The sequence below is a fragment of the Pituophis catenifer genome, unplaced genomic scaffold, assembly GCF_029215685.1.
Source record: "Pituophis catenifer annectens isolate HBS135680 unplaced genomic scaffold, rPitCat1.0.hap2 SCAF_3, whole genome shotgun sequence".
Classification (NCBI taxonomy): domain Eukaryota; kingdom Metazoa; phylum Chordata; class Lepidosauria; order Squamata; family Colubridae; genus Pituophis; species Pituophis catenifer.
This window is the reverse complement of record NW_027256883.1, coordinates 201,161,529-201,175,796: the sequence shown is the minus strand read 5'-3', so window position 1 is coordinate 201,175,796 and position 14,268 is coordinate 201,161,529.

The window sequence follows — 14,268 nt, the reverse complement described above, 5'->3', positions numbered from 1 at the left end:
CCTGATGGACCCTGATAGGTTCCAGATGGAGCTTGGGCCATTTCCTGAGACTCTAGCTCACGACTCGGCTGATGACCTGGTGGCCGCCTGGGATAGTGCGGCTGCCGGGGCTTTGGACCGGGTCGTGCCTTTGCGGCCTCTGACCCGGCACCGAACTCACTTAGCTCCTTGGTTCTCTGAGGAGCTGAGGGAGATGAAGCGCCGGAAAAGACGCCTAGAGAGCGGTTGGAGGGCCAGTCGTTCCGAGTCTGACTTGACACTGGTAAGGTCTCATATTAAGACCTACCTAGTGGCGATAAAAGCGGCGAAATCTAGTTATTTTGCCGCTCTTATCGCGTCATCAGATAACCGCCCAGCCGCCCTGTTTAGGGTGACCCGCTCCCTCCTCCATCTGGGAGCGCGGGAGGACCCCTTGCAGGGCCGAGCTGAGGATTTTGTACAGTATCTGGATGATAAAATAACTCAGATTCGGGAAGACTTGGCCGCCGACTGGGTTAGTTCAGACGAGATGACTGAGGCAGGCCTTGAGAGTGTTATCTGGGAGGAGTTCGATCCTGTGGCTCCCGAGGACGTGGACAGGATCTTGGGGCGGATGAACGCAACCACATGTTTATTGGACCCGTGTCCCTCCTGGTTGGTGCTGGCTTCCCGGGAGGTTACGCGAGGCTGGCTCCAGGGGATTATTAACGCTTCTTTGAGTGAGGGTGTCCTGCCGCCTGCCTTGAAAGAGGCGGTGGTGAGGCCTCTCCTCAAGAAGCCATCCCTGGATCCGGCTGTTTTGGCTAACTATCGTCCAGTCTCCAACCTTCGCTTTATTGCGAAGGTTGTTGAGAGTGTGGTGGCGCGACAGCTTCCCCAGTACCTGGATGAAGCTGTCTATCTGGATCCGCTCCAGTCCGGCTTCAGACCTGGGTACAGCACGGAAACGGCATTGGTCGCGTTGGTGGATGATCTCTGGAGGGCCCGGGATAGGGGTTCTTCCTCTATCCTGGTCCTATTAGACCTCTCAGCGGCTTTTGATACCATCGACCATGGTATCATGTTGCGCCGGCTGGAGGGACTGGGAGTGGGGGGCACCGTTTTGCGGTGGTTCTCCTCCTATCTCTCCGACCGGTCGCAATCCGTGTTGACAGGGGGGCAGCGGTCGACCCCAAGGCGCCTTGTTTGTGGGGTGCCGCAAGGGTCAGTCCTCTCGCCCCTCCTGTTCAACATTTATGTGAAGCCGCTGGGTGAGATCATCCGTGGTTTTGGGGTGGAGTTCCATCAGTACGCTGATGATACTCAGCTGTACATTTCCACCCCAGACCATCCCAATGATGCCTTGGAAGTGATGTCCCAGTGCCTGGAGGCCGTGCGGGTCTGGATGGGGAGAAACAGGCTTCGACTCAACCCTTCCAAGACCGAGTGGCTGTGGCTGCCGGCGTCCCGGTATAGCCAGCTGACGCCATCGCTGGTTATTGGGGGCGAATCATTGGCCCCCACGGAGAGGGCCCGCAACTTGGGTGTCCTCCTGGATGCGCGGCTGTCTTTAGAAGGGCATATGACAGCCGTGGCCAGGGGGGCTTTTTGTCAGGTTCGCCTGATACGCCAGTTGCGCCCCTTTCTGGACCGGGACTCCCTACGCACGGTCACTCAAGCACTCGTCACTTCTCGTCTGGACTATTGTAACGCTCTCTACATGGGGCTCCCCTTGGGGTACACCCGGAGGCTCCAACTGGTGCAGAATGCGGCTGCGCGGGGGATTATGGGAGCGACGGGGCGCTCCCATGTGACTCCTCTCCTGCGCGAGCTGCATTGGCTTCCGGTGGACTTCCGGGTGCGCTTCAAGGTGTTGGTGATCACCTTTAAAGCGCTCCATGGCTTAGGGCCAGGGTACTTACGGGACCGCCTTCTGCCACCAATAGCCTCCCACCGGCCGGTTCGCTCCCACAGAGAGGGCCTCCTCAGGGTGCCGTCGGCCAGACAATGCCGGCTGACGACCCCCAGGAGGAGAGCCTTCTCTGTGGTGGCACCTACCCTATGGAACAATCTACCCCCAGAGATACGAGTGATCTCCGACCTTCGGATTTTTCGTCGGGCCCTAAAAACTCATTTTTTCCAGTTAGCCGGTCTGTCTTGATTTTAGGGTTAGTTTTTAAAATTTTAATATTGATTTTAATTGACAAGTTTTAAATTATGGGCCAAATTATAAATTATTTTAACTTTATTTTTAAACTGTGATGTTTTGTATAGATGTTTTTATCTTGGCTGTTCACCGCCCTGAGTCCGAAAGGAGAAGGGCGGTATAGAAATTTGAATAAATAAATAAATAAATAAAATAAATAAATAAATATATATAAAAGCGAAAACCACTTGCGCCATAATCACAAAATCTCTAGAACCATAAAGCCTACAAACTTGAAATTTGCCACGTATGTTCCTCTTGGCTTCTAGGTGCTCACTAAGAAAGGATTTTTCGAAATGACCATCAGAACATTAGTATTTTCTATATTATTATTAACATGCTCTGATGCTAAGGAGTTCTACTCCACCTCCCCACCTGAAAAGAAATCTGTTCCAAATGCAAAACACAAGCAGAGCAGAGGAGTTTCACTTTCAGTTTTACCTTCACAGCATGAAGCAGCTTTAATGCAGAACACTTGAGCTAAGCCACAGCCAGGCTCCTTCTTGTTCAATATGTGACAGTCAACAGGATTGCTCAGGATTGTCTTGGGTTTTAATTGAATTCTTATACCTTTAACTATTATTGTAAGACAATTTTCAGACATTATGGGTATTACTTTGGTGGGATATGAATACACATTATTTTGATATACTGATTTTTTTAAGCGATTTTGGATAAATATTCTCCTTCTCTGACTAATTTTATACATGCTGTATGGATTTTGAAAAGTCTTCTGCTTCTAAGATTAACTGGCATTTCTACCGAAAATGTTAAATATTTGGGATTTTATATCTCCCAAAATATTTCTAAATATGTAGAGATAAATACATTGAAACTTTTAGAAAAGATTTATCTTGATGCAAATAGATGGATTAAAATTCCATTAAGTCTCTGGGGCAAAATTAATGCTATTAAAATGAACATTGTCCCTTGTTTGATTTATGCCCTCCGTGGCATCCCAATGTTATTTCCAAATAAATATTTTCTTCAGTTGGATAGGTTATTTAGGAAATTTATTTGGGATAATAGCCCACCAAGGATTTCATTAGCTAAACTGAGCTTACCATTTGATGTGGATAGCTTTAATTTATCAGACTTGTAGAAATATCACTGGGCTTATATTTTATCAGCCATAAGTACATGGAATGAAAATTTAGTAGAATATCATCCCTTATGGACTTTGTTGGTAAGGTATTATTTATTCTTATTGCACTCATGGCAAGTTCCTGGATCAACACACAATAGAAAAGAAGCGTTATTGCCAAGAAAGTGGGTTGTATGGAATCTTTGGGTCTTTGTCTCACATGGAAATCAGAAAACCCAGGCAGTTCAAAAGTATATAAGGGTTTATTGGAAGCTTAAGCTCTCTACGAACATATGAACTAATTGTCAAAGCAAATTGGCAGTAAAGAGTCAATGGAATTCAAGTTGAGCTGAACTTAGAGCTCTTGTGGGTGCAAAGGGACTTAAGACTGATGATGCATTTGACTCCTCCCTCAGACTCAGCCTGGTCATCTTCTACAGCCTTATTTAAATCAATACATTTGCCCAGTTGTAATTTGGATAAAAATATAAGGCAAATACACAAAAAAGCACAGCATATCCGAGTATGAGCAAGCATCTCATTGATCTACTTATAAAGGAGACTTCTTGGATGAGACCAGGGATGAAATTCAGCAGGTTCTGACAGGTTCTGGAGAACTGGTAGCGGAAATTTTGAGTAGTTTGTAGAATTGGCAATTACCACCTCTGGCTGGCCCCAGAGTGGGGTGGGAATGGAGATTTTGCAATATCCTTCCCCCTGGAGTGGGGTGGGAATGGAGATTTTGCAGTATCCTTCCCCTGCCACGCCCACCAAGCCAACCCACCAAGCCACACCCACTGAATCGGTAGTAAAAAAAATTGAATTTCACCATTGGATGAGACCTATGTGGGGCCTTTCCTTTGTAAATGCTCAGCTTTCCAAAATAAAGCTGCTGATTAGTAGGCACATGACAGACAATATGATTTAATGCGTGCTGCCTTTATAACATGGTCCGCAAATATGTACATGTTTCAACCATCATTCTTTCATTCCTATATAGAAAGGGATCTCCAACTTGGCAACTTTAAGACTGGTGGACTTCAACTCCCAGAATTCCCCCACCAGCCATGTTGGCTGAGGAATTCTGGGAATTAAGTCCACAAGTTCCCAAGGTTGGAGACCCCTGCTACGTAGTACATGCAGGGTTCTTTCTTTCTAAGGAAATGGATCATTCCATAACCATAAATCTTTGGTAAATGTAGAAATCAGAAGTCACATCCCTCTTGATCTCACCTTGGCCACTTGCTTGTTCTTTGATGGACTTCACAGTATACAAATATATGTGATCTTAATCCCACTGGTCAGTTTAATTTCCTTCTAGTTGGTGGGTCTCAGAGGGTATAAATGTTTTTTTCTATTTATATAACTATTTCTCCAAAAAGTATGCCACAAGTGAAAGAAATAGCCTAGAAACCATGAAACACATGATACTCAACAGGAAAGCTACATGACACAAAAGAAAGTCAAGAAAAGCAATTTTTAAAAATGTGATGGAAAAGAGCATTGGAAGAATGGGCTAAAGCAGAGGTGTCAAACTCGATTTCATTGAGTGTTACATCAGGGTTGTGTTTGACCTCAGAGGGTCAGGGTGGACGTGGGAAGGGTGGGCATGGGTAGCTTGATGTCACTCGTGTTGGAGGCACTTGTGGTGCCCTGAGCACTCTGCCAGTGAAAACAGGCTCCCAAGCTCTTTTTTCGGCTGCGATGACTTCCTGCAACCCTATGCCAGTGAAAATGGAGCTCGGGAGGGCCACCTGCAGCCCTCGCGAGTTCTGTTTTTGGCTGCGATGGCCTCCTGCAACCTTCTGCCAGCGAAAACGGAGCTCAGGATTGCTGCACATGACCCCTGTGAGCTCCGTTTTCTGGTGTGACAGCCTCCTGCAACCCTCTGCCAATGAAAACGGAGCTCAGAAGAAAACAGAGCTCTGTTTTCACTGGCAAAGGCACTGCGGGCCAGTCCTTCACTGTTTCCAGGGTGTCCCTGTCAGGGGTGGGTTCCACTTACCTTTACTACTGGTTCACAGCGGGAACGCGATCACCCATGCGCATTGCATGCACAGATCACCCATGATGATGATCAGATCACCCAGATCCGGCCCCCAAGCTTTGAGTTTGACACCCCTGGGCTAGAGCATACACTGGATTGCAAATTTGTGTTTTTCAGTTGTGAAAACCAGGAGCAACTTTCTACAACATCTAGACGAAGCAACCCTCGGAAGACAAACTGCAAAAAAGAAATTAATTCCTTAGATGCTGTGTAGTGTGTTCCTTCAGTTTTTTCCTACATGTACAAGAAATGGTTCTGTCACTTAAGCAACTCCGTATTTTGTAGCATAGTGTTGAAACTGAAGGTCAGATTTGGTATTAGCTAACTGTAGTGACACAAATTTTGTTTTTGGTATATTTTCCATGTTATTCCTACCACTTGGCAGGAGTCTTTATTACACTCTGGTTTCTACTCTCTGGGTTTGCTAGGTTGCAAAAAAAACAAAAAAAACATTGCTTTTCTGCCAAGTTATGTATTGCAGCTGCAAAGATGCCAACTCTTCTTCTTGGAGAACTTGTGCATTACTGCCTATAGAGCCAGTTGTGCAGCATCAGTTTTTGCTCTGTGTTTTTTCATTGTACAAGGCAAAGGTGGAAATCACTCACCCACCTCTCTTTAACATTTGGATTTGGCAAGTTAGCTTGGTTACTATGGTCTCCCATTAATAATACTTTTGCTGGTCCTGACATTTTAATACATAATCTGCTTCTATAATAATGAATGGTTCCTTCCAGCCACCTACTTTTTAAAATCATGATTTGCAAGGATTTCCCTAAATAATTCGGAATACAATGGTTAAATTTTCATTAACAGTGGTGAAATCCAAATTCTTTTACTACCAGTACTGTGGGCGTGGCTTGGTGGACATGGTGTGTCTTGGTGGGCATGGCTTGGTGGGCATGGCAGGAGAAGGATACTGCAAAAACTCCATTCTCACCCCACTCCAGGGAAAGGATATTGCAAAATCTCCATTCCCAGCCAGCCAGAGGTGGTATTTGCCAGTTCTCCGAACTACTCAAAATTTCTGCTACCGGTACTCCGAACTGCTCAAAATTTCTGCTATCGGTTCTCCAGAACCTGTCAGAACCTGCTGGATTTCATCCCTGTTCATTACTATGGAGTTTCTGTGACAAATTCATGGAAAATGAACTTCAGGCTAAAGAATCATGCAAATACACCTGGGTAGTTGCACTTCATCTCACTTAAATGTCATAAGTAGCATCTCCTTATTGGGATACAGACAACAGTATGTTAGTTTGCAAAGTAGACTCTGGATTAGAAATTCTTCTTGCATAAAATAGTGTTTGAGGTAACACGGCACAGCTGCCAAAAAAGCCAACATAGTTCTAGATTGCTTTAACAGAGGGATAGAATCAAGATCACGTGAAGTGTTAGTACCAGTTTATGATGCCTTGGTAAAGCCAAACTTGGAATACTGCATCCAGTTTTGGTTGCCATGATGTAAAACAGATGTTGAGATTTTAGGAAGAGTGCAGAGAAGAACAGCAAAAGTTCACAGTCAGATCTTTAGACTGGATTTGGTATTTATAATATCAATTATTATTAATGTTTGGGACTGAAGGTTGGGAATTACTGTGCTTCAAGAGAGGACTCCTAGAATGAATTTGACTCAGGGCCATTTAAAATACTGTATTAACCCTACTAGAATTTCAATTTGCCCAAAAGCAATCTTTCCCTTGGAAACCGCCAAGATTTCCCATGCAGCCCCAGATGGTTGCACGAACAGGACTTAGGAGACTGCATGACCCAGCTTGTGAGATTATGATTTTTTAAAAATAGACTGTTGGTTACAGTTTCTCATCAGAAGAGAACAATTTGTACCATTTGTGCCAAAGTACGGAAAGAAGAAGAAAAGGTTATTCAGTTAACAGTATGCACAAACAGACTGTGGGCCAATGGGAAATCACAGAACCAGCTTTTGTTATTTTACAAACCTCTAACATGCCATTATTCGGCAACCAAATCAAACTTCTGCCTGTGTAGCATTTGACAAAATCTAGCTAATAAATGGAGAGTAACGAATGCCAAGCATATGGGTCTACTTCCCTTGATGCCTTCTCCCCCTCTCAATAATTATTGATTTCTAACGCGTAGAAGGTAGGCCAGCTGCTTTTTGAAAAAAAGTCATTGCAGTTTTTCTTAACCTTTGCAACTTTAAGATGTGTGGACTCCCAGAATTCCTTGCTGGCTGGGGAGTTGAAGTCCATGCATGTTAAAGTTGCAAAGATGGAGAAATACTGCCCTGACACAAAGTCCCATTCAGGGGTGAAATTCAGCAGGTTCTGACAGGTTCTGGAGAACCGGTAGCGGAAATTTTGAATAGTTCGGAGAACCAGAAAATACCACCTCTGGCTGGGCCCAGAGTGGGGTGGGAATGGAGATTTTGCAATATCCTTCCCCCAGGAGTGGGGAGGGAATGGGGATTTTGCAGTATCCTTCCCCTGCCATGCCCACCAAGCCACGTCCACAGAACCGGTAGGGAAAAAATTTGAATTTCACCCCGGTCCCATTCCTTATTTCTTGGATATTTGGTAGATTTATATATAGCCTTTCATGTTATAGTTTCATGTTATAGTATACTTATAACTTTGATGGATGTATATTGTAACAATGATATTTCTTTCTTTATAAACTCCTGAAGAAGATATCGTCTCTCAAAATGCATTGAGTCCGAGATATGGGAATTTAGTATACACATATCATATCATTCTCTCTTCCATCCCAACAGAATTAAATAACACAAGCTGAGAGAGGCAGCAGTGACTGTACCTACAATTTTGCAGAAACGTCTGGAAAAAAAAGACAAACAGTCCTTCACCTCCCTCACTAGTAACATTGGTTTATAATATATAAACAAAACAGCATCGGGAAGAACATATTTATAATTGGTGCCTCCCGTTGCATGCCTTAGAACTTTGCCAATCATAGCATGGGCCCATTCATAAATCTTTCAGATCTGTTTCAATCTGTTGCTCAAGCAAATAAGGAGTTCTTAGATACCACTGGAATAGTCAATCGAGATTGCAGCTAGGAGGTAGTTAGCTAAGATGGTTAATTTATTCTTTTTACCATTGTCCTGGCCCTTGATTGAGTGCAAACAGATCATGCAACCTAGCAACTTCAGGAAGATCAATCCTCTATTAATGAAACGGAGCATATTCAGATGAGGCCTATGGGAATAGGAGTTGGGTGGGGTTGAACCAAGGGAGTGTAAATGGCGTTTGAACTGCTGTTCAGCGCATGTTTGGAGTTTGCGGTAGGAGCATCCTTGGAAAAACAGAGTTGTTCTAAGAAACCTTTGACCGCTGGTAGGCCATTAAATACATCAGAAGAAGTTTGTGGAGTAAATGACTGTAAATGATTATGGATACCACTACATAATACTGAAAATATTGACATTCTGATGAAACAGTATTCCATAGAATCGTAGAGCTGGAAAAAGCCATTCAGATCTAACCCCCTGCTGTAGGAATCCAAATTATAACATTCCTGACGGATGACTATCCAACTTCCAGTTGAACACAACCCACCAAGGGAAGTCCATTATCTCCCTAAGTAACTGTTTAGAAGACTTTTTTTGATCTACAGTCAGAATCTACTTTCCTGCAACTTAATTCCAATGATTCTGGAAGGACAGATGACTGGTTTTGACTTTCTCTTCTATGGATTATTTTTCAAATTCTCGAAGAATGCTATCCTCTATCTCTTCTGCAATCTCTTCTTAAGACCAAACAGACCCAGTTCTTTTAACTTCTCTTCCAAAGACTTTGTTTCCAGTTACTTTTTTTTTTTTAATTTTTTATTTTTTTTTAATTTGATTTATATGCCGCCCTTCTCCGGAGACTCAGGGCGGCTTACAATGCGTTAAGCAATAGCCTTCATTCTTTTGTATATTTTATACAAAGTCAGCTTATTGCCCCCACAAACTGGGTCCTCATTTCACCTACCTTAGAAAGGATGGAAGGCTGAGTCAACCTTGAGCCTTGGAGAGATTCGAACCAGCAGAAATTGCAGGCAGCTGTGTTAATAACAGGGTGCACTAAACCCCTGTACTATCAAGGCTTGACTTACTTGGCTCACTTTCTCTAAAACAATGTCTCTTTGTGTGAATCTTTTAAAGCATGTCACCTACAACTGGACACAATATAGCTTATTTTCAACATTCTGACCAACAAGGTCGAATACAGGAATAACTCCATGCCTATGGAGATTCTCAGTCTGTTGTGGCCCGCCAGTGGCCTGCACGGATTGTGGCTGATCCCAATGACGAGGAGGCTGGTGTGTCGCGCCAGCAGCCTGCGCAGCCAGTGCTCGAGTCGGACAGCGAGGAGGCTGAAAAGGATGTGGTGCCAGAGGCAGAGACTCAGCCAGGGCCTTCAGAACCTTCAGAGGCTCCTTCAAGTGGAGAGAGCGAAGTGGAGGAGCCTCTTCTCAATGCTCGAGCATGCAGGGCTGCCAAAAGGCAGGAGTGGCTACTCAGGAGGAGGAGGTCTCCTCAAGAGTAAGGCTTGAGGATAATTGGCCACTCCCTTAGCCTATTTAAGTCGCACACCTTTAGTAAATTTCTTGCTGGAAACAACTTGTAATTATCATCAGAGCATTTTTGGAAAAGTCTTATCATATCTTGTTTTCTAAGCTGGTTGCCAACCTTTGCCGGACTTTGGTTTATTCTTGCTACTTAATAAATTTGATAAGGACTGTTGTTGTATGTCAATATCCTTGGGAATCCGGAGCTGGGGCAGAAAACAGTCATCCAGGTCATGGTTGTTTCAAAGGTGCTTTTTCAAAAGGCAACTGGACTTCCTTTTTCCTTGAAGACGTTTCGTCTCTCATCCAAGAAGCTTCTTCAGTTCAACGGGACTTGGTTTTTCCTTGAAGATGTTTCGCTTCTCATCCAAGTCAGAACTGAAGAACCTTCCTGTATGAAAGGCGAAATGTCTTCAAAGAAAAACAAAGTCCAGTTGCCTTTTGAAAAAGCACCTTTGGGAAGAATAGCTCCACTTCAATAAATCTGCTCTACATGGTCATAACAGTGGCTTGCCAAAAATAAAATAAAATAATAAACTAAGGCAAAGTAAATTAAATCCAAAAGGGCAGGAGAGATTTACTTCTTCTTTTTTCCCTGTTATCTGGGGGAAGGAAAGGGCTAAAGCTTGAAATTAGTTTTCTTTTCAGATTGGCAACATGATATAGCCTTGAAAAGGAAAGTATTTGAGAAAGGTAAATGCCAGGCTAGGCTCCTCTGCCATAACCACTCAGGTATCAAAGATGTTCTATGCTCTACAACATATGATCAAATGCCAAAGAGGACTGCGGAATGCTGGAATGATTTGATCATTTAAAATATTTTAGGATACTTTTTTAATGACGGTCGTAAGACTAGGAAAGTGTCACTAGAGACAAGCTGGCAGCAAATTCCCAATTGTTAATGCATTCTCCAGACCAGAGAGTTCCTAAAGAGAAGTCTTTTTATGGCCTCTGGCATCTAGTCCCCCTTTTTTATAGCTTAGTTTACCTTTTATTATAGGAGAGCAGCAGCAATAGAAATTGAGTCCACAGATGTTAAATGATCAAGCCTAGAGTTTTCTTTTCACCATCAGCTGCCAGGAAATAAAATAATTTTCAGACCTATAAATGTAACTCCACTCCATCGTGACCTTAAAGCTACGCTTAGTACATTAAAAAGAAACCATGGTCAGATTTACCAGCGTTTTTTTAAAAGGTTGCTTGTGTCCTTCAGAAGAAATGCAATGGAAAGCGATGAATTCTGAACATAAGAACAGCAAGGCAGAGTTGACTTTTATTCAAGATGAAAAAAAGCAACAATTGAACTTTCTGGTGTAGTTTCTGACACCATGTTTAAGTCTTTTCACTGAACCACAGAGCCTTTTTTTTTTTTTTAAAAAGGATAAAGTTAACTTTGGTTTCTGATGAATATGTATGTGTCCATGCAGTTTTCTTTCCAAAAGTATGATCGCATTTCGCATTCTTGAGTCCTTGACTTACAATCATTCGTTTAGTGCCCATTTGAAGTTACAAGAGCACTGAAAAAAGTGACTTATGACCAGGGGTGGGCTTCAAAATTTTTAGCAAGGGGTTCTCTGCCTGGTTGCTGGTGGGCCTGGCCATGGTGGGCGTGGCCTAGCTGGCCTCCTACCACCATAGTGGGGTGGGGGTGCATTTTTGTCCTCCCTGGGCTCTGGAGGCTTTTCTAGAGCCTCCGGGAGGGTGAAAACGGCCTTCCCAAGCTCTGGAAGCCCTCTGGAGATGTGCCCCGTTTCCGGCCTTCCCAAACATCCGGTAGGCCTGTTTTTTGCCCTCCTTGCCTGCATCCAAAACGGGCTGCGTGGAGACTCCTGGGAGGGGTGGGGTGAGGTGGGTGGGGCCAGCCAGGAGTGAGATTTGGGGGTTCTCTAAACTGCACAGAATCTTAGCTAGAGGTTCTCCCAAACCCCTGCGAACCCCCAGCAGCCCACCCCTGCTTATGACCATTTTTAACGTGTATGCCCATTGCAGCATTCCCATAGTCAAGTGATCAAAATTTGGACACTTGGCAACTGGCATGTATTCATGGCAGTTGCAGTGTCTCGGGGTCATGTGATCACCTTTTATGGCCTTCTGACAAGCACAGTGAATGAGGAAGTCAGCTTCACTTAACCACTGTGTTACTAATTTAACAACTGCAATTATTCACTTAACAACTGTGGCAAGAAAGGTTGTAAAATGGGAGAAAATTCACTTAACATCTGTCTTGCTTAGCAATGGAAATTTTGGGCTCAGTTGAGGTCGTAAGTCAAGGACTACTTATACTTGCTCTTAGATAATGCGTTGATTCCCACTCAGCCTATAGCTCTGGATTTCCTGATAATTTCCTATCCAAGTACTAACCGGATCCAGCTGTGTTTAATTCTTTTTTCAAGATCAATCAAAGTTGGTCAGAGACTCCTGGTGAATGGATAGACTTGTCCATGCAGTTTGCATGGTAGTAATGTGGAAATGGTTTATTATAGTGTTTCCCAAGGTGATTTTTTTTTTCTTTTTACTTTGCAACCAAGAATATAATCCTCATATTTTGGAAGTCCAACCATTTTTAAGATCAGCCAAGGTTGACTACATGTTACTATCTAGATGAGGGTATTCTTAAACCTACCCATCCCTGGGACAAACCAGAATTCTGGGGCAGATCAAACATTTTGGAGAGCAGAAGATCCCAGGGTTACTTTCTGGAGATCTGAAGTGAAAGAACCAGGAGATTGGATTGGTATCAGTGGTGGATTGCCCCCGGGTCAGACCGGTTCGCAAGAACTGGTAGTAAAACCGGTGGGAGGCCCCGCCCACTGCCCTGGATGTCGTCATCAGCGATCTGCGCATGCGCAGAAGATCCCATTGCGAACTGGTAGTAAAGGTAAGTAGAACCCACCCCTGGTTGGAATGGGTACTTGTATCTTTTGGTTCTTCGTCTTTTTTTTTGGGGGGGGGTTAAATAATGAGAATAAATAAATGGATGGAAGGTATGGTCTGATCTATTGTAGTTTTTAATGTCTGCTTCATTGTTTTAAATTTGTATTGTATTCTCCTTGGTGGAACTAGTTTGCCTCTAACCTTTTGACACAGATTCATTTTGGCTTCCTTACTATTGCGTGATTGGAATTGTCCTAGGGACTTGTCTAGTTGCCAGTTGTGCAGAGTGGTCAATATTTGTTGTGGTATAACAGCTCTGTACCAGCTAACAGGTAAAGCGGTAAGATTACTTAGCAAAGATTGTGGGATCCATTCTACATCAGGAGATACTTAATTGATTATAGGACTTCTAATTTGTTTAATGTATGTGTCTTCCTTACATGGTTAACCTGAACATTTTTGCATAGACAAAGGGATTTTCCGCTATGTATTATAAAAATGCTGATAGATCACTTCCCATCTAGAATGTACTGACATGTTATAATGGTATGTGCAAATGACCTTGGGAGACAGGAGGAAGAATTGTAGCCTAGACAATGGTCTTATCACCAAAATGTGAATCTGAAGGAAAAAGCATGGGGAAAATCTCAGAAAAAACCCTCCATAGTTTTCAAGGGAGTAAAGGTGAAGGAAGGAAGACTGCTATAGGGTTTCCTGTCTAAGTAGGGGGTTGGGCTAGAAGACCTCCAAGGTCCCTTCCAACTCTGTTATTCTATTCTATTTTGCTTTCAGACTTCTAAGATTTTGTTAATATAATATTACAATGAGAACAGATCTAGTATGCCTTGTCTGGGCTACCTTACAAGGCTGACATATGCACACTAATTTATATCTTGATTTGAGAAGATACAAGGAAGATACTGGAGAAAAATGGAGAAGAGCCTTTATTTTAAAAGTTGTGGTGGCACAGTGGTTAAATGCAGTACTGCAGGCTACTTCTGCTGACTGCTGGCTGCCTGCAATTTGGCAGTTCGAATCTCACCAGGCTCAAGGTTGACTCAGCCTTCCATCCTTCCGAGGTGGATAAAATGAGGACCCAGATTGTTGGAGGAAATTATGCTGACTCTACAAACTGCTTAGAGAGGGCTGTAAAGCACTGTGCAGCAGTATATAAGTCTAAGTACTATTGTTATTGCTATTTTGTCCTTGCAGCTGGACCAAGTAATGGAGTATGGAGTACTTTGGTGGCTTTATATTTGTAAGATGCCCATTGCTTCAGCCTCTCTAGATCAGTTTTCTATTGATAGTGAACATTATGTGAATTACATAAAAAAATGAACAATTTAACACAGAGAAAAGAAGGAAGGAAGGGAGGGAGGGAGGGAGGGAGGGAGGAAGGAAGGAAGGAAGGAAGGAAGGAAGGAAGGAAGGAAGGAAGGGCAGTATCTCTAAATTGTTTGGACCAGAGAGAAGTGTAAAATATTGGTGTCTTTAGGCACTTGCAACTCAATAAACTTTTTCTTATTTCCATTGTCTATTTCATACAAAGAT